We start from the raw sequence: 18,946 nt of genomic DNA, 5'->3' as shown, positions 1-18,946 counted from the left end.
CAGTGAATCTACTGCGATATTTAGACATAATTACAGTATCCGTAACATTACGTAATTATCTGCATTCGAACGAATAAACAGACAAATAGATTCAACAAACAATAGATAGTTTCATTTACTCAAATAGTAATCAAGAAATTGTCAGTCTGTTTCGATACAAGAATTGTCCCATATTTATTTGGCTGTCTAATTATATAACTTTTTTTGACACAAGTAACTTCTTTTTGCACTTCGAATTATCAAAACTCTTTTTCCAAATACTTGGAATATTTCAGCCTAAGGAGATCTGATCATTTTGAGTTTGTGTAAAATACATATTTGTGATATCTTTATTATTCGCAAACTAAGCGTTGATCTTTCATGGAATTAAACATAAATATGTTCAACTAGTACTCTTTTCTTATTGTTTAAGTAAAAATTTATATCTTGTAAAATTTTTTCATAAATATGAAAAGATATTGCTATTATCCAAAATTTATGTTATTTAAAAAATCAGTACGATTTAAACGAAGAAAATTTTCGTAGTAAGAAAGTACCAAAAGAACAAGAAAGTAACAATTAACGGAACAAAAGGTGAGTAGCTGTTGTTAGGTGTTATACAGTTATGGCTCCGTCACTTTCTGTATGTTACTCCTTCTGTATATGTAAGTATACGTTATTGCGCGGTTATTGATGGTATTCTTGCATGGAGCGACAAGAAATATGAGGTTAGCTATTGTCGTTGTAGTAACGAGCTTTTTATGTTTGTTGAAAATTGAACGTTACTTCACCTTTTACTATGTCGCGTTTAAAGTTTAAAGCCAAATGTTAGCTAAGAGAAAATCTTCTGCTGAAATTTCGATCAATAACAAAATAATCAATAACAAAAACATAGACATAGTACGAGACAGACAATTTTAAGAGACGATCAAATTTGTTACTTATTCTCGCATGAGAAGAATTTTTGTATCCCTAACTATTCTCTGTTATCGACTTATAGAACTTTAATGTGACTCTTACGCGAACCAGCGATCCTTTGTCCTTGTATTATTCATTCCAGGAAAACGTGATTTCAATATTTCTAGCACAAGCGATACCTTTGTATGTATTATTTTAAGTACTTACTATATTTAATAGAACTTGATTCTAGCGTTAATAGGATGTTCAAATTTTCAACAGAATAACGCAACGAAAATTACATCTAGTAGCGCTAGACGATGTAACCTTTTTGAAATTCAAATTTCGCGACACATGAAATTTACCGATTAAGTTATTAGCATACCTTTGGAAAATTACTGATCGATAAAGGAACTGCCGATAGTTTTATATATATATATATTCACGTACGACACGAAACGTCCCTTGATGACTCAATTTCCGTATCATCGATCAGTCATGAAACGACTCGTGACTAGTGGTAACTCCAATTATTTCGTAATAATTTTGCCGCGCTCCGTTTTCGTCCTCCATTTCCGCGTTGTCCTTTTCTACACCTCCCTTCAGATACGAGTTAACAGCATGAAAAAGTGTAGTAATACGTCTGCCGGAAGTTAAAACGGAACTGCAACTTAACACGCGATACTTTCTCATTTTTATTAAATAATTCAGCACCAGACATAATCGGCGACGTTCATCGAACTCGTAAACTCTTTTTTTATATTGGCCAAGATGTGGGAAGCTATCCATTTGATTCAGTTGCGTGTACACTCGTGACGAAAGCAATAGAAAGAAATGTATCACGTCATGTTTCTTTTTGTTGGCCGTATGCCGGAGTCATTTCGAGCCTGTAATTAAAAATCAGTACATTCTATTAATAGGTAATTTTTTCCTATTCTTACACGTTTATCAAATCTCAAAACGAAAGAAAAAGAGAATCACGTTGCAAACAAGCTGATACCTCGTTTTTTTCTTCACTTTAAAGCTGATGTATCGATCTTTTCTCATCTAGGAACTCGACGTTTTTGTAATAATTTCTTTTTAATAATGTCATCCTTTTATTACAGTTCTAAATCGAATATATTCGTTAAATTTTGAATCACTGTCAGTCGATATTTCAAATGATATTATCCTGATGTTATCGTTTGTACATGGCCATAATCACTTGCCAAAAGGATTGCAAGTATAAATAGTACTGAAAGATCGCAAAATAAATTTAATACTATGCATTCAGTCATCAGATATATATACATTGATTCTTGTTATTTGAATTAATCCACAATTATTATGTACTCGCAGTTACTCTTCAGATATTATGCGTAATAACGTCATAGCCTTTATCGTGCCATTATCGTAGATTCATTTACAGAGAGCATGACCAATACGCTTTTTACATCTGGTACATATGTATGCATTATTAATGGTACAAATAAATACATGAAATATACATATATGACGTAATATACGGTATACAATAATATCAATATTAATTCAAGTATTTATATTCAGGGACCATCGCATTTCCGATTCAAAATTTTTTTGTTAAATCCAAAATTTGTAGGCATATTGTTATACACAGAATGGTGTAGTGTCAGTTCATGCTTGCATGGCAGTTTTCATTCTAAAAATTTAATTGCTGAGTAATGGATACACACTTCTGGGTTATACAAGTATAACGTGCTTCGAAATCGATATTTTAGAGCAGTTTTATTATAGATACCGAAAGCAACGTGTCAGTTTGAGATCAAGCAAGCAACCTGTTAAATAAAAGAATCTACTCTGTGACATACAGATAACGCAACGTAAATTGAGAAACTGTGACACATAAATAAAGAAGCAGTATCCGTTAATCACATCCCCGACTTCTTACAGATTCTTGTCAAAACATAAAACAAACCTATAACGAATAATTTCATTGTTAAGTCGTCCCGGGCAACAGAGAAGAAGGAACAGCAAAATATGCTGCTTGTGAACGACGTTAATTAAATCTCACTATAATTACGCTAAGTGGGCAACGTTCTTTTCGACAACGCACCACGTTGCAGAGCTGTCTCACACAGGCGCCGTTGCGTTCGTTAAAACGGAAGCGCCCTTTCATTTCCTGCGCCAGCAAGATAATACGGGCGTTGGAGACGATAAGATGAAGTCGGTCCAAGAAAAGCGCGCGGTAAAGAGAGCCGAGAGAAGGGAAAAGAAAAGTAATTGGAAGCTGCTAATGAAGTTTACGCTTGTAACTATAAAGTTGAGCGGCTTCCTTGCCTATTAGCGATTGGATTAGCCTGTGAGAAAAAGGAAAGGCTGTAAGGGGAGAGATAACGAGGGAAAGAGAAGGAATGGATCACAAGGAGGATCGGTGGGTGGAGGCCAGACACGCCGGAATCCGGATGCAGGAAAAGAAAATTAATTTCTTATTCACGGCACGGTGCCGCATCGTCGCAATTCGCTGCCTTTAATAACGACCGTTGAGACTGCGACGGAGAACGCAAGCTCGAGCAAATTCGACAAAGACGCACAATAGCCCGACGAAAGAGAAAAAAAGAAGAATTGTGAAAACCTAGGCCGTTGCTTCTTTTTTCGGATTGCTTTTAAGAGGCATAGCAGCCAACGGTGGCTTGGCTCCTGTTGGCCAATGAAATAAATATGATTACGATGCGATGTCTTCGGCTTTATACGTGCGCTGAAAGGGATAGCGTCTACTGAAAAAGAAGACAGGAATAGTAACAGAAGTTCCAATCCTGGTACACTCGCGTCGAGAGAAGCGTACGGGATAATCTTGGTTTCTCAAATTAATTATGCAAACCCTGTGGGAGTTCGACCTAGCTTGAGAGTAGCCGCGAAGTTTTGTACCCCTGGCAAGTTTGTTTTGAGTTCTTATGTGGCTCACGATCCGGTTTTTTTTGGAATAGGAAACGTCATTGACGCGGAGACATCGCTTTCTCGGATTTTAAGTATTGATCTCTTTGAATCAAGAGCAAGCGATGGATGCAAGTTCTATGAAAGTTTTGGACGATATTGGTTTTCTAATAGCGATGAGATACGTATATTTTACAATACGGCTCTACAGCAGATGCTGTTATAAGGAAATGAATCTTCGAATATTCCTTTCAACGGATGTTCCGTTGAATCTTAAACTGTATTTTAAATATTTTATGTATCTTGGTATGTTATATACATATTATCTGGACCGTCAAAATCACAGAGTTAGTCTCTATAATCACCTAGGATTAATATTTATACTTTTGCATAAATTTTATACCACGAATGTGTAAAAATCCACAATCTAAATATTATTTTATACATATAATAAATATCACGGGACACGCTACTATGTTATTAACGCTAAACATCATTCTGGTTGTAAAAATATAATTAATTTAAAAACAATGTACTCGAATTGTAACGCGAGGTATCGCGTCGATCCAAGAAGAGTTAAGATAATAACTTCATTCCCCACTGTCGCGCAAGAGTGAAAAAAGTGACAAACGTTGGCCACGCCGGTAGATAAACGGCCGAAAGGATCGGTTTGACAAGTTGACGCGTCGATACATTCGGTGACTACTTCCATTTCCGGTCGGATTTGGATTAAAATCACGACACCTATATTTCTTGTTCACGCCGGATACGTTACTAAAAACAAAAGAAGATAAAAGCAATAAAAAAATTGCTATGGAAACACTTTCCGGCGGAACGATCCACCGATATCGGTACGCTTATTTTCTTCGCGCGTTTCGTGAAATTATCGCCAGCATATTTTACCTTGTACGGACACCACAACGGAAACCATGATTCTCGCATAAACGCTCCGAGATATTGTTACCGGCGGACTATACAATTTACCGGTGGCAACATATTTCGGCTTGAATACAAGTTAAATTAAAAGTTGAAGCAACTGCCTGAATGAACGAACGAGAAGAAATATATGAAGATTGCGGCGGTCTATGTATTGGTCGGTTCACTTTGTACTACTTGCAAATTGCACGAGTGATCTACGATATTCGTGTATCGTTAGAAAACATATTTTCACGTTTCGGAAACTTAATTCACTATCGAGTGGCAACGTTTCCGTTCGCGAGATTAAATCATGTTTATTTGTAAATGGAAAAGGTTTGACAATTTTGTAGAAGCAGCATCGTGTTCGCAGAAGTATTAATAATTAACAAATACTAATAATCATTCTGTATATTAATTCAATATTCATTCTGCAATTAGTGGTCATTTTTATCTCATATACAATATACGATAGTCAAGTAGCAGTTTATATTAAATGGCTTAAAATTCATGAATTAAATATACATAGATGTATCATGAAATTTTACTTCCTCCAAAAAACCAATATTCCTACATATATATCGAAAAACACGACATAAGGAACCGAAAAAAAGAACATAAAACGTGTATATTTAGTTCTGTAAGACTTAATATACAAAAGTAGACATTAGTACATACTACAATAAGAAGAAGAAGAAGAAAAATTTTATTAAGCTTTCATATACAAAATGTCCCATATTCCTCCTGTGAAACGAGGTTAGCATATTTACAAGTAAAAATAAAAAAATACATATATCATACAAAAATAAACCATAACGAAAAATCAAGATATTTTCATATTTTCCTCAGAGCTTTTAAAAAAGTTCCTTATCTTTACTCACAGAATGTACCAACATTTTGTAAAAGAAAGCTGGGGCAATCTTTATATGTTTGTCAATCTTTCAAATGATTTCTATATTAAACGCGAAGCCAACGGGAACTCTTTCGACGATAAATCGTGAAATCGATTTTCATTGAAGTAATCGTAGCCACCAATGAAGCAGCCTATGTATTACCTATAGATTCTAATACAAACAGTCTTCAGATATTAACGCAGAAAACTCGACGGTTCTGCAACTACGGATCGTCGAGTAGATTCTAAGCCGCAAGGAGAATGAAAGGATAATGCCTGCGGCACACAGGGAGCACATTGTTTCCTGCCTCTATTATATATCTCGGAAAGGATTGGCCCATCTGGCATGGCCATTTATTGAGATCCGTTTCCGGTTGGAGCGCACGTGAGAGCTTGATCTGAATAATGATTGTCCTAATCTCTAGAATCGTGCATTGCTGCCGACGGTTGTAATTAGTTTCGTGAACGACGGAACGGTTGAAACTTCGACCGATGTTCGATTAATTGTTGTAACAATTTGACAGAATTGCTAGGACATTCGTGCACATTTAAAAAGAATTATCTGTATGTAGCTACGAAATTGGAATACATATTTTAATTTAACTTGTTTTACTCTATAATAGTATCGAAGAAGTCATTTAAGAGAAGATGATGAGAAATCAAGAGTTGACAATTCTTTATCATAAGTTTTCATACCGTTGATCGATTATAGTAGTTGATGCGATTGAGAACAGTCAATGAAAAAGATTAGAGCATATTATCGAGAACCATGATACTATTTTAAAATAAAATTGTCAACGTTACGTTACAAAACTTTCTTTTCGAGCAACTTTTCGTCTCTCCCATTACGCATATCTATTATACATATTCTGTTGTACATACATGTATTATTCAGTAAGTAATCTTAGTGTCTAAGGATCGTCGACTTTCTATTCAGTGCGACGAGATAATGTATAATAAATTAAGCATTACGAACGAATGTCTCACGAATTCAGCTCCGTTTTCTTTTGTCATTGCAAAGTGCATCCTGCCATTAATTCTAGAAATGGAGGATATTCGTCTCGCCTGGGTATTAAATCACGGCATTACGACGATTAACCCTGGCTGAGGCTAAGTTATAGTTGCTCGGCTCGCGTTTCTCGAGTTTCTGAACGCGGCCTCCACTTCTCTCTAACCCTCTTCTTCTCCCTTTTCTCGCCGTTATCCGACCGTTTCCGTATCAAAGTTCTGTTACGCGGTGAGAAAGGTGACCCAATGTTATCGGAGGTTATCGTCCGTTCAAACTTTGCCCTGGAATTAATCCCCAGCTTCTTTCCTTTCGCCTCGACGATTTAGGGCTAGCCAGAGTGAAAATTGATATACACGAAATGAAATTACTTGCACGCGAACATTGAAAATGTCAAAGACGTTCGCTGGTTTCAACAACATAGTTTACTTTACAGTTTGTTTTATAAGATGACATTAGACGATAGATAAGATGCCTTCTTTTCTTTTTTAATTGAGAAGTTGGAATGGTAAACAGTGAAAGTATCAGATGCGAATATTTTCGATAGATATAGAAATTCCTGTTAATTTTGCTACTTACATTATTTATTATTAGAAGTCTCGTGACTCGTTACTTTTTCAAATTTAGGAGAAGAGCAAACAGCAAACGTCGTGCCGGATTAATTAAATCCATTTGTTTGTCTACTGTACTTTTATCTTTTTTAGACACTTCCGATTGTTTAAGATAATCGTGAGAAATTTTAATTTGAAACAATATACAGAATACGTACAATGAAGAGAGTTAAAAATAATGACAAAAATAAGTCTCATTATTTGTCGTTATTTCATTGCTTGGTCCTTAATTATTAATTAATATACAAATAATCGTTACATAAATAATAATTACAATAAACGTTCGTACAATATTTTCCGTTATTTTCTTCTGTAATGAGAAACGTTGGAAGCTCGTTAAGAGTTATTTTCACTGGAAAAGACGTTTTTGCTCCCTCTTTGCCTTTGGTTGTTCCTCGTTCTTAGCATAGCAAAAGAAAATAAAAGCTTCTACTTTGTTCGCGGCTTGGCCCAGCATATTCGTACGTATACTCGCACGTTGCGCACAACGCTCACCTCTTATCATCAGTATGTATAACGTAGTCGTGGAACAAAGGGATTTAAAGTGACGCAATTCAGAAGTCTCGAATGAATATTCCAAATGAGAAGAAGCTGGACAGTAGTAGTGGAGCTTGCAGCCCGTAGTAAGATTCACCGAACGACCGGATGGCGAGGACGATATTAAAGAAATGGGGAAAGGGCAACTACTGCTCCTTTTATTAAATCAAACACAAATTGCTCATATTCGTGTCTTATGTTCTTCTTTCTACTACTTCCATCGTACCTTTTGAATTTTAACAGCATGCGTGTGGCGTATTAAAATGGGAAAGAAATTTATTCTTTCGTAGGTTATAAAGTTCGAAAGTACGTTGAATCGTAACTTTTATTTCTATAAACGAGGAATCGTAACTTTAACTGGTCGATTGTATCTATATGTAAAAATTATTGATTCGTGAATTAGTTCTCTTACTAATAATATTTATTAATATCCTAATAAAATCGTAGTATTAAAAAGTAACGCCAAATCGCCGTGTATTAAACTTTTCCACGGTGATGAAATAATTCCGCGTGTTCACGCGCGACGCAAACCCAGCAACACTTCACTTCCGTTTATGGATAACCCGTTGGCATTGGCACGCTTCTAATTCGCGTCATCAGTATGTATAACGTGGCGGCGTAACAAAGGGATTTAAAACGGGCGCGCGCAATTCAGAAGTCTCGGTTGAATATTCGGTACGAGAGGAAGGTGGACGAGAGGTGGACAAAACGAACGAGTAGGGAACGATATCCGCAGAATTCAGAGCCGTGGAAACTTGGTAGCCATTCATTATTTCGCGTTCTGGCCGTACGTTGCACCCGGACGGGACCAAGAGATGGGAGAGAGATGGCACGAAGAAGGGTTGCTGAATTAGGGAAAACTGCGCGAGTACGATTACCATCCTCCAATTTACTTCACCCATGTTTCGGTACGTCCTCCAGGAGACAGAGAAGAGACTGGCGGTGTGAAAGAAAGAGATAATAGCGACAGAGGGAGAAAGAAAGAGATTTTGCAGCGACACACGCAATCGCAATGCGAAGTCGCATTCAGGTTTGGTAATTTAAAGCTTAGAGGGTCGAATGTGTATGCCCTTGACAGAGATGGTAACTAGGTACACGCAATAATTTAAGCCGGAATTCGGGATGCACACGTGGAAATAGCGGAAGAGGAGAGCAGTCCAGTTATCCGCTTAGCGCGAAGTGCTTGTGTCAAATCTCACTTTTCATCAATTTTCCAAGCGGGAGCTGGTTCGGTCTCCGGCTGGGTTGTTCCGTATTCGCTAGGGATTTTGTTTTCCAGCTCGGCAAAGATCGACTCGATCGACCAAACGCTGCCACTTTTATCTTCCAAACCGGTACGAGAATAACGTGTAATTAAATCGCTTTTATCCAAGTTATTACGATCGTAAAATCTGAGCCGCGACGCTGTCACGTTTGCTAGCGTTGAGTTTAGAATGCGAAAATAGTATGTCAGTGGGTTCTGTGACGAATTTCTATATTTACGAGATTAAAAACTGATAGAAATAAATCGATGGTATAATTTAATTTATACAGAAATGAAATAGAGTTAGGAAATATATTTTAGATAATAGAAGATGTAATTGGCGTTCATTTTTACTACTACCATCGAAAGTAGTTAGTGAATTAGAAGCAAATAAATTTGGCTAAAGGTGTGTAATTTACATAGATAGAATAAAAAGGATGAACAGAATTACCATGTTTGTAATTATGTTTCGTGTATCACGGAAAGAATGTCATAGCAAGTAAAATCTTGCTATTCAATCACATTTAGCGACACCAAAGGTAATTAATTTGAATCTTATTACATTTCATCACTGCACACTTTGTAAGCTACTTTTAACGCTCCTATTTAATTACAACTAACTTTAATCGAAGTAGTCACGCAACGGTCAAATAGAATATTCACAGCGGAACCTACTTTAGCAAACTTTCAACGAATCTCTTGTATTCCTTCTCTTATTCACGGCTTTAGCGAAGTCTCAATTTATTTAAATTCGAAAGCAGTTTCAACGATGGATATCGATGGGATAATATTCGTAGTTACTGTCGATTCGTTGATCAAATAAGTTTGCTGATAAAGCGAGCAGGATCGATCGAAATTAGTCAAATGTAAAAAGAGAAGGATCGAAGAAAGGGAAACAGAAGATTACAACACAGATAACTATTCAATGTAGAAGAATGAAAATAAGCTTGGTAGGCGTCGACACAGTGAGATGGTCGAACGATTACGTCCTTTTGGCACGTTTGATTACTGTAAATGGAAATGAAACCTGCAGTATACGAATGACCCGCTTTACGCTCTTTTCCCCTTTTCGCTCTGTTATCCTTTAATTTTTTAATAAATACGAATGTCTCGTGAAACTAGCTAAATTACTTTTTTCTTTTTTCTTTTCATTTAGAAATAGCGACAGTGGAATAAATTGCATTACGATGATGTTGCAGTTCATTTCATATCTCCTACTGCGCTTTTCTTTTATCACGTCACACGATTTTATGCGCGATACGCACGTACCGTCTAGCAGAATTGAAATTCGCATGAAAAGGTTTAATTTTGAAATTGTTGAAATTGATATGTTGGTCTTTTACCAAGCGTGTGAAGAATTGCTGATAAATTTTAATCTATTAAATGGAAGTTTATATAATAATATTGATATTACAAACGATAATACGTATCAGATAATTAACCTGCATTATACAAGAGAAAGGAAAATAAATTATATTCGTTTTAATACTTGTAATAAAACGACAAATCACGTAACGCTATAATAAGATATTTAAAATAAATATCCTTTCGATTTGCAGTACTCGTGGCTATCAAAAATGCTACAAACTCTCCAAACAACTCAGCAAAATATTCTCCTCTTATATCAAATCCGCAAATAATATTATTCGTTCGCTTCTAACCCGACAGACGCGACTTGAAAAATTTAAACGCCCAGGAGCAATATCTTTATACCGCGAGGACGCATAAGTGGTTGAGATTCGCGTATCGTTCGCCTGGTCTTAAAGTTATTTGCCCACATCTCAACAACTAATAGAAGAAGACAAATCTGTCGACGTCGTGGAATCAAAACATTTTCCTGTCATAAGACAAGGAACGTTCCTTCTTTTCTTCGTTCGCCATTTTTCATCTCAGCGAATGCGTAGACACGAATCCTGCTAGATTCAATATCTTCCATACGAGATGGAAAAAAGTAACGCAGTGAGAAAGAGCATGCAACATTCCCCGGGGAAAAATGGAACAAAAACCTCGAATGCACAATTTGATCAATACACTCGAGGGTATAGAAAGATTCACAAAAATATCTGGGGAACTTGCTATAGAAAACTAATAGCACGACCATTCGTGTAATATAACTTTTAATTAATAATAAATGTATATTTGCAATTATAATCTTCTAACTACTATACACATTTCCAGACTGATTTGAAATTTTATCTACATATATAATCATAATTATTGTGCCTTAAAGCAGTGCTAATGTAATTTCAAAAAGTTTCGGAAACTTGTAAGCAGCACGCATAATATATTCATGAAAGATTTCTATAACAGTTCCAACACTCTTGTGAACTATTATATTTCAATACGTATCTTGACTTACACGTATTTGAAGTTGTATCAGCGATAAGTTTCGAAGAAAATTGCGTACAAACAAGCCTCTCGAGACGATCGTGAAATTTTATCGTTAACGTTGATCATGCTTCGCTTTAACAAGCCCGTGAAATACGGTTGAGTTAATGGGTTTCTATTAATATCGGTACGCGAGCATCGCATATCACTTCAGCGCTACTCGAAGGTATTCGATGTTAAGTGCTTAGTTTTCGTAATATCGACGAGAATAATACAGCATCGAGTGCAATATTTTTAGCCCATCGACATATTTAATTGTACATCTTTTTTTTGCGAATAGCTTATATTAAACATTAACCTTTAAAATATATTATTTTAAAAGGTTCGGAAATGTATTTTGATTTCATGTAAGGTTATTAATAAATAGATAAAAAATATCGTTGTTTAACATTGTAATGAAAAATAACTATTTTCAACTTAAAATGCATATATATATATATATATATATCCCCTACTGTTAACAATTCAATTCGCTGCACATATTAATATTTGAAAAATTCCCTTAATTAAATAACAGTTTTTCTGAATGAATTTTCTACACGTGCATGTACTCCGGTTCTATTCCAACAGCATCGTGCAATCTACAAAAACTGTACCCAATGGGTTGTAAACTCTCTGCCAATAGGCACTTTAATTAACTTTTATTAAGATGGAAAATTCAGATAATAACCGACTTTAATTGAAATTTTACGAAAGCAGAAAATTTCAGTTGAGTCATGGAAAGCTTGAAAAAATCCAAATTGCAAAATAAACAAACCTTATCGATTTAATGAATTTTAATCAAATTATAGAAAGATTGAAAAATCAAAAATCTAAGCTTTAAGTTAATCAATTTGTATTTTGAGGGGAAAGAACTTCAGTTTAATTACAAAACGCTTGAAGAACCAACATTGTAAACTAATCAAATTTTATCCATTTATAATATTATCTGATATCTGTAACATTTAAAGCTACATTATATCTCAACAATGCTTGCATATGAAAAATAACAAAGAAATATAGCAATCACAAAGAAAAAATACTATAAAGAATTTGTTTTATGCATAGTATAAAGAGTAGATAAATGGTACCTTACTTTGAAGATTTCATATATTTTTGCATATTATGGACATTCTATATTCTCTTATTCATTTCTCTTTCCCACAAATACAAATATTCATAAAAACATCTGCAATCATAATTTCAATATTTTATTTTTTTGTGTACGAAACATTTTTAACATCACGACTTATTTTTACCCCAAAAAATTAAGCTTCGTCCACAAACGAAGCGACCATAATTAAGTTAAACAAAGAGTGTAACGAGCTTTCGTTTTCTCTGCACGCTCAGGAGACATATTGTTGCAACGAACGTGATAAAAGTTGACGGCGGCATTAAGCCTTTACGTGTATCCTGATACGATACTCGAAGAGATCTGCTTTATTTACGAACGTTTCAAGGACACGTTCGTACATAAGTTTGATATCGACGATGTAACAATGTCGGAGCGACTCCCTCAAATTTAGATACATCGTTTTCCCAGGGACGGTCACGATCACATCTTTAGATGCGAGGCGTAAAAAGAGACCTTTAAACTCTCCGCAGGTGCAATGGAAACATACGAAACGATGGATTTTGAAAACGAAACATTTTGAAAACGTGAATCGACACGAGTCGCACGTGTCGAGGTCCGCTGACACTTAGCTCAGCGGAATGCGATTGAAAATAAGGGAAGCTTTAAAATTATTATGCTCTAAATTGTTCTACAGTATTGTTAGTAAATGTGATCGCACTTTCAAACTATCGATTGAAATAGATGACTCTTTAGAAGTTCCTAGAAGGATAATTATACGTACCAAGTTTGAGGAGTGCCTGTTATCTTCGGTCTGACTAATGATAGGCTGCTACTACTTGCGTACTACTAGTATAATGCTTCTCCTCTCATATATATACTTCTTTCGCCTCTGTTTCTGAAAATTTGTGAACATATGCATTATTAGTTAGATTACGAAGAATGGACAATGCCGAAATCGTTTAAAATGTTTACAACATTTCAATGTGCATATACGTAAATAAGTAAAATATTGCTATAGGGATTCGGAAAGGCAAATGTAAATCTTATATTTGATTTACTAGTGCCAAATTAAATTACATTAATTAATTGTACGTTGTTAGAGTGAAAAGGAATTTGGGAAAAGGAAATCCCGCTTATGGATACTTAATTAAATTTCATTATCGAACAATCCAATGTATCCAATCCAGTGGAAAAAAAACTTATATCTTTTATTCTATAAAAAAGGAACGAACGATGAGTACCACAGCCAAATGAATTTTAATACAACCTGATAGGATCCACAAAAGAATTTCGGTCAATCGTAACAAAATAAATGAAAGGAAATTTGTGATCGAATTGTGCGCCAGCAAAGAGTAGATTTAATTACTTCAAATCTCTTATATTTCGAGAGCCGCCGTTGACGACGCTCTCTATCACCAGCGTGTTCGAGATTCCCAGTAACAATCGGGCAAATTATAATTGAATCCCTAATGAAAAGTCGGGGCAAAGGCTGGTTGAAACCCTGGCAAAGCAATTACGAATCTTCTGTGAGGGAATCGTAGATGCTAATCCGTAATCGACGTGCTCAGGACTACTGACAATGCATCACGGCATCCCCCCTCTCTTCTCTCACTCTATCGTCGCACGCTCGTCTGTTAAATTATGGAAGTTAATAACTCATCAGCGCGCCCTACTTATACGGCTACGTGCTGTCATAATCGGCTCATGAATATCGTATTATGGCATGAAACGGCAGCAAAATTCGCTTCCACGCAAGATAGGCCACCCCTATTGTCCTTCCCTGATTAGGCTCCTTGTTATCTCAAAAGCATTTATCAGCTACGACGTAACAGAGAGGAGACTCGACTGTTTCATTGTCTAATGTGAGAGTGAGTGCTAAGTTGAAATGAGTCGAGCCTATGACGAGTGCTGGATATAAACTTCGTTTCAACCATAGTTAGGAATAATATTATAAATTTATGTTGTCAGATTGTTGATAAAAATTTCTCAAAACAAGCTCATACATAACGTATGAACGTATACAACCTGTTCTATATAAAATTATTTCTCTCTTGTTGGTTACTTGACTCAAACTAAAATCCATTAGTATTTCAGTTAAAGAAGCCATTTTAATCTGTTCATTTTTAAATGATGCTCCTGAAACAGAAAATTGCTTATAAGAAAGAAAAAAGTTTTACTCTACTACAAATATAATACAGCATTCTGCAGAGATTTTACTGCGATATAACAATCAAAGCAAAAACTACTAGTTGCAACGAATCATCCAACACACGCGTCTGCTTCACACGAATAAAATGTTCCTCCACTTTTATGTCTTCGCATGTTTCCGTTCTCTCTTCTTCTTATTTCTATTGCAAACCATCTGAATGAAAGTATAACGTGGACAAAGTAACAGAACGATTCTCAACGCTCGATGCTGAGAGAGGATAGAGGTGAAGGTGGCCGTTGTGAGTACAGTTGGGGACAATTAGGGCAGTTTCACCGACGCAGGAAGTGACATCAGGTTGCCGTGTACCCTCGGGGCTATTGTTCGCGACACGTACAACCAGCGTCGACTCTCGACTATCTCACCCTTTGCCGCTCATCCCCTACTTCTCCCTCTCCCGTTCAGAAACTGTCAACCACCCTCACGGTGGAACCGGCGTTGACCTACAAAATGCAGTAGCTTGTCGAGACCGGTTGCCAACGGTTTGCGACAGGTTTACGTGAGGAACCGTCCTAACTGGCCTAGACTATCGTATCAAGATACAAACCGTGTCACAGTCGAGGTGCTGTTAAAAGCGGAGGCGAGTGTGGAGCTTGCGTGGACGGTAATATTTCAGAAAAGCGAGATGCACGAAGGTGTACGGTCGCGTAAAAGCGCACAGAGAGGCCATAGACTCGTTCTTTTTTGCTCTCTTGTTTTTGTTTTTATCGAGTTTCGCTTGCTTTTACAAAAATGGAAGTTCGACAATGGTTAAAACGACGAAATGGGACATAAATGTTTGGCAATTATGGTTCTTATTTTGTGATATTACGTTAGCGTCAAGATTCTGTAAAAACGTCATTGCGATCGATATAGGAATATTTGTCACAAATGCTGCTGTCGTTACTAATTTTTAACGATTTATAACATTTCACAATTCTATTATGTATCGTTAATAAATATTGTAAATTCTTGACAATTCATTTACATTTTATTTTTAAGTTCCCGATCTTTTATTTTGCAGAATACATCACTTTTCCTTGACGCTATTTAGTACTTATATGGCACGAAAGAGATACAAGCTTGTGTTTCGCTCTTAACGCTTACGAAACTCGCGGAGTACGGTACAACTCGTACGGAAGGTCTTGATAAATTATGCTTTCCACATATTTCGCAACATTAGTACAACACTAATTACTTTCAGTTAACAGATGAAACGGGTTATAAACCATGTAGAAACATATACAGCTATTCATACAGTCCGCAATTTCTAGATTAAGTTCACTGTTATGCACATTAAATTGTGTAACACTAAATAATGAATAATAATAAATTACTAATAAATATATATAATAACGTTAAATCATATTGTATATATGTATATATCTTGTTTTACTCACCAAGTGATACAAGAATGAACAGAAACTAATTATTCATTCTTGCGTAGTCTTTACATCTAAATGATGCAGAAGCACTTCGATATTTCTTTCCATCACTCGATAAACTACATTCTCTATTCCCAAATACTTTCGAGTATGCTCCATCCATCCTTATTTCTACAATTCCAGTAGTCACTGCCAGCACGTGTTCATATTAGTACCACGCTATACTTTCAGCCTGAACGATTCCTTTAAAAACGTCCGTGCCAGGAAAGGACAAGCCCGAGGACTTGTCCCGGACGAAGAGCAAACACACCAGGAAAACATCTTTCTGCGTCCTAAGCGAGTTCTGAATAGAGGCCATTGTCTTAGGAAATCTCTTTGAATCGTTGCCTGGATGGTGTTATTTTATATTTTCGAGCAAATCCCTTCGGTCACCGGACGTCTCGACAGTTTTCCACGGGAACGGGTTGCCGGAAATTTGAATAATCCTTGTATACGAGCATCGTGTGTCCCCCACGACTCTCACCCTCGTGGCCATTCGAATTTATTCGACGGAAACTCAGTCGGATGGGCAACCAACGTTCGATCCGGCTGCAAATATTCGGCGTAGCAGCTTTAAGATCAGCGGCCAACTGGTCGCCTCGAAATGGCTGGATTTCATTGGTCCCTGCTTGCCACAAGCGAATATCCCGAATGAACTCAAAAAAGTGGGGAAGATTCGTGTAGAAACTCGAAACTGCAATAACAGAACTTGAAACGTTCTTTCTACGATCGTCTCGATGCCAATAGAAACAGCCACGGCGATGGCAATTAAATCGGACCGAGGCGTAAACTTGCAGTTCCCTTGAATTACAATGGACAGAAATCGCCTCTGGAGGGAAATGAAATTTTCGAACGGGATAGAGATAAGAATGAACGAAAGCATGAATTGCTTCCCGGACAGAAGTGGCAGTTTCGGTGTTCTACGGCGCGCTTCTTGCCGCGAGTATCCTTCTAGACTTTGGAAATATTTTTATTCTTGGGTCACTATTCTTTAAGTAAAAAGGAACTGAATATAGGGTGTTATTATCCGAATTTATACGATTCACGGAAAAGTTTAAAAGATACTGCATACGAAGATTGCTTTTGTCAACATAAAATGCTACGATATTTAATTAGGAAGTTAATGCATTCTATTATATATGAAGACGATTGAGCGCTGTCTCATTGTTTCATTATTCTACTACGATATAGTAACTGTGAAATGCAATAATTGAGAAAGTTATTATGCAATAATGATCGTTAAAGTTATTATACGGTGTAATAATTGTAAGAATAATTATACAGTATTGGATATTAACAGTAATTGTAGTCAACTGAAGAACAACGTGGCGAGTGGAAAATACGTACTCGTTAACCTGCCTAAACTAAATTCGATGGTGGTAAGGGTGAATGTTACATCGTGAGATACGAGATTGCATTGGCGGTTAGGTAGCTTTGGGAAAACGAACCCCATCCGGAACCTCATGGGTATTTGTACCGCATGTAGCCAGTAGACACATCCGCGGTACAAGATGGGGTTTTACCACAGGCTTCCGATAAATATTATTCGTAATAAAACAATTACAGAGCACGACAATTTCACTGAAACAGAGATCCATATCGTTCCTAAGCGTGGTGTGTTTATTACTTTTGATTATTTGTTATTCTTTACCTGAACAATATCGAGCGTGCGAAAATTAAATTCTCGTTATCAATGAATCAAGATGTATGCCTGTTTTTGTTTACACAGCTGCAAGAACGTGATGGAACTACTTAGAACTGCGATCCATTGATTTTGTACTTGTATAAATAACTTGTATTTCATGTTACTGGTTACCTTTTGAGTGCTATTGACGTAGTTTTATTTGATGAACATAAAAGTAGATATGATGTGATACTTGTTCAGCACGTCAATGGCTGATTGAGTAATGTGAAGTTTATTAGCGTTCAAGCGCAGAACAAGCTCGAACCAGAGCTAAAAAACACTTGACATCCATTCGATTTTATTAGCACATTCTATTTTTACAAACTGTCTTCGACAGCCTGTCACCAATCAATCATATATCTGTAACTTCCGTACTTTCACATCATCCTTCTCATATCCAATCAATCAATAATCGAGTACCTATAAAAAGTTTCTAATAAAACTAAAATAGAATGCATGCTAGTAGTTTCAGAACATAGTAATATCACTTATACATTGCTGCCTTAAGTATTTAGTACTCCTTACATTTACTCTGTATGCCAAAGTGTATCTTATTTCCTGTTCGCATAAATAAATGAATAAAAAAAAAGTTTGTCACGAAAAACAAACATTTTATTTTGTATTTTACACTGTACCGTATGAAATAATTTATGAACCACTTTAGAAAAAAAAAAAAATATATACAATTTTGTAATTCTATGTACTTTAATGATAAAACGGCTGCTTAATCAAGAATGATTTCGAAATTACTTCGCTAAAACAGCAAAAAGGTATTACTACTTTTGATTTCCATATTTAATGGATTCCTACCTCTGTAAATTACATTAAACGACAAAAATTTTTACCTCCGTCCCATTTTCTTTATCTTATTACCATTCTATTGGTCTCTGCTGTACGGTAGCTGGCTTGAAAAGAAAACCTCATCGGAGGGTTTCTAAATTATTGACAGTACACTTTACCGCGGAGCTCTTAATGCAACCTCGAAGTCGGTTTCCACGGCGCGGCGTCAAGCTGAGTTGCAGCCACTTGTTTTACAAAAATTCCCCGGTTTTTATCGTCTGCCGCTCTTCTTCATCGTTTATTTTCAACGTCAGGCAAGCGTAATAAGTTTAGGAAGTCTCAAGATTCAGGCTGCTTTCGTTGAATTCAGTCGATCCAGACGTTGCGTTGCGTTCGTTATAGAATCGTACGTAATTATCATAAGATTGTCTGGTTTCGCTGTGAAAAAAGCTTGTGTTA

The 18,946-nt window shown here is 36.2% G+C and overlaps 1 long non-coding RNA gene across 5 annotated transcripts; it reads right to left on the bottom strand.

The window, feature by feature from the left end:
* Nucleotides 1-946: 946 nt before the first annotated feature.
* Nucleotides 947-18,946, bottom strand: LOC139992127 (uncharacterized). Of its 5 annotated transcripts, XR_011801026.1 has the most exons (8): nt 18,553-18,946; nt 17,840-18,127; nt 17,675-17,752; nt 17,371-17,604; nt 16,000-16,572; nt 13,196-13,309; nt 1,877-2,110; nt 947-1,763 (listed from the first exon to the last, which is right to left on the bottom strand). It is a non-coding gene; the product is annotated as an uncharacterized lncRNA (long non-coding RNA). The 5 variants fall into 5 exon arrangements; XR_011801027.1 differs by lacking the exons at nt 947-1,763; nt 1,877-2,110 and adding an exon at nt 10,544-12,528; XR_011801028.1 differs by lacking the exons at nt 947-1,763; nt 1,877-2,110 and having other exon boundaries at nt 10,544-13,309; nt 17,371-17,628.

This window comes from Bombus fervidus, chromosome 11, assembly GCF_041682495.2.
Source record: "Bombus fervidus isolate BK054 chromosome 11, iyBomFerv1, whole genome shotgun sequence".
In the NCBI taxonomy this organism is placed as follows: Eukaryota; Metazoa; Arthropoda; class Insecta; order Hymenoptera; family Apidae; genus Bombus; species Bombus fervidus.
This window is presented reverse-complemented; position numbering and strand designations above follow the sequence as displayed.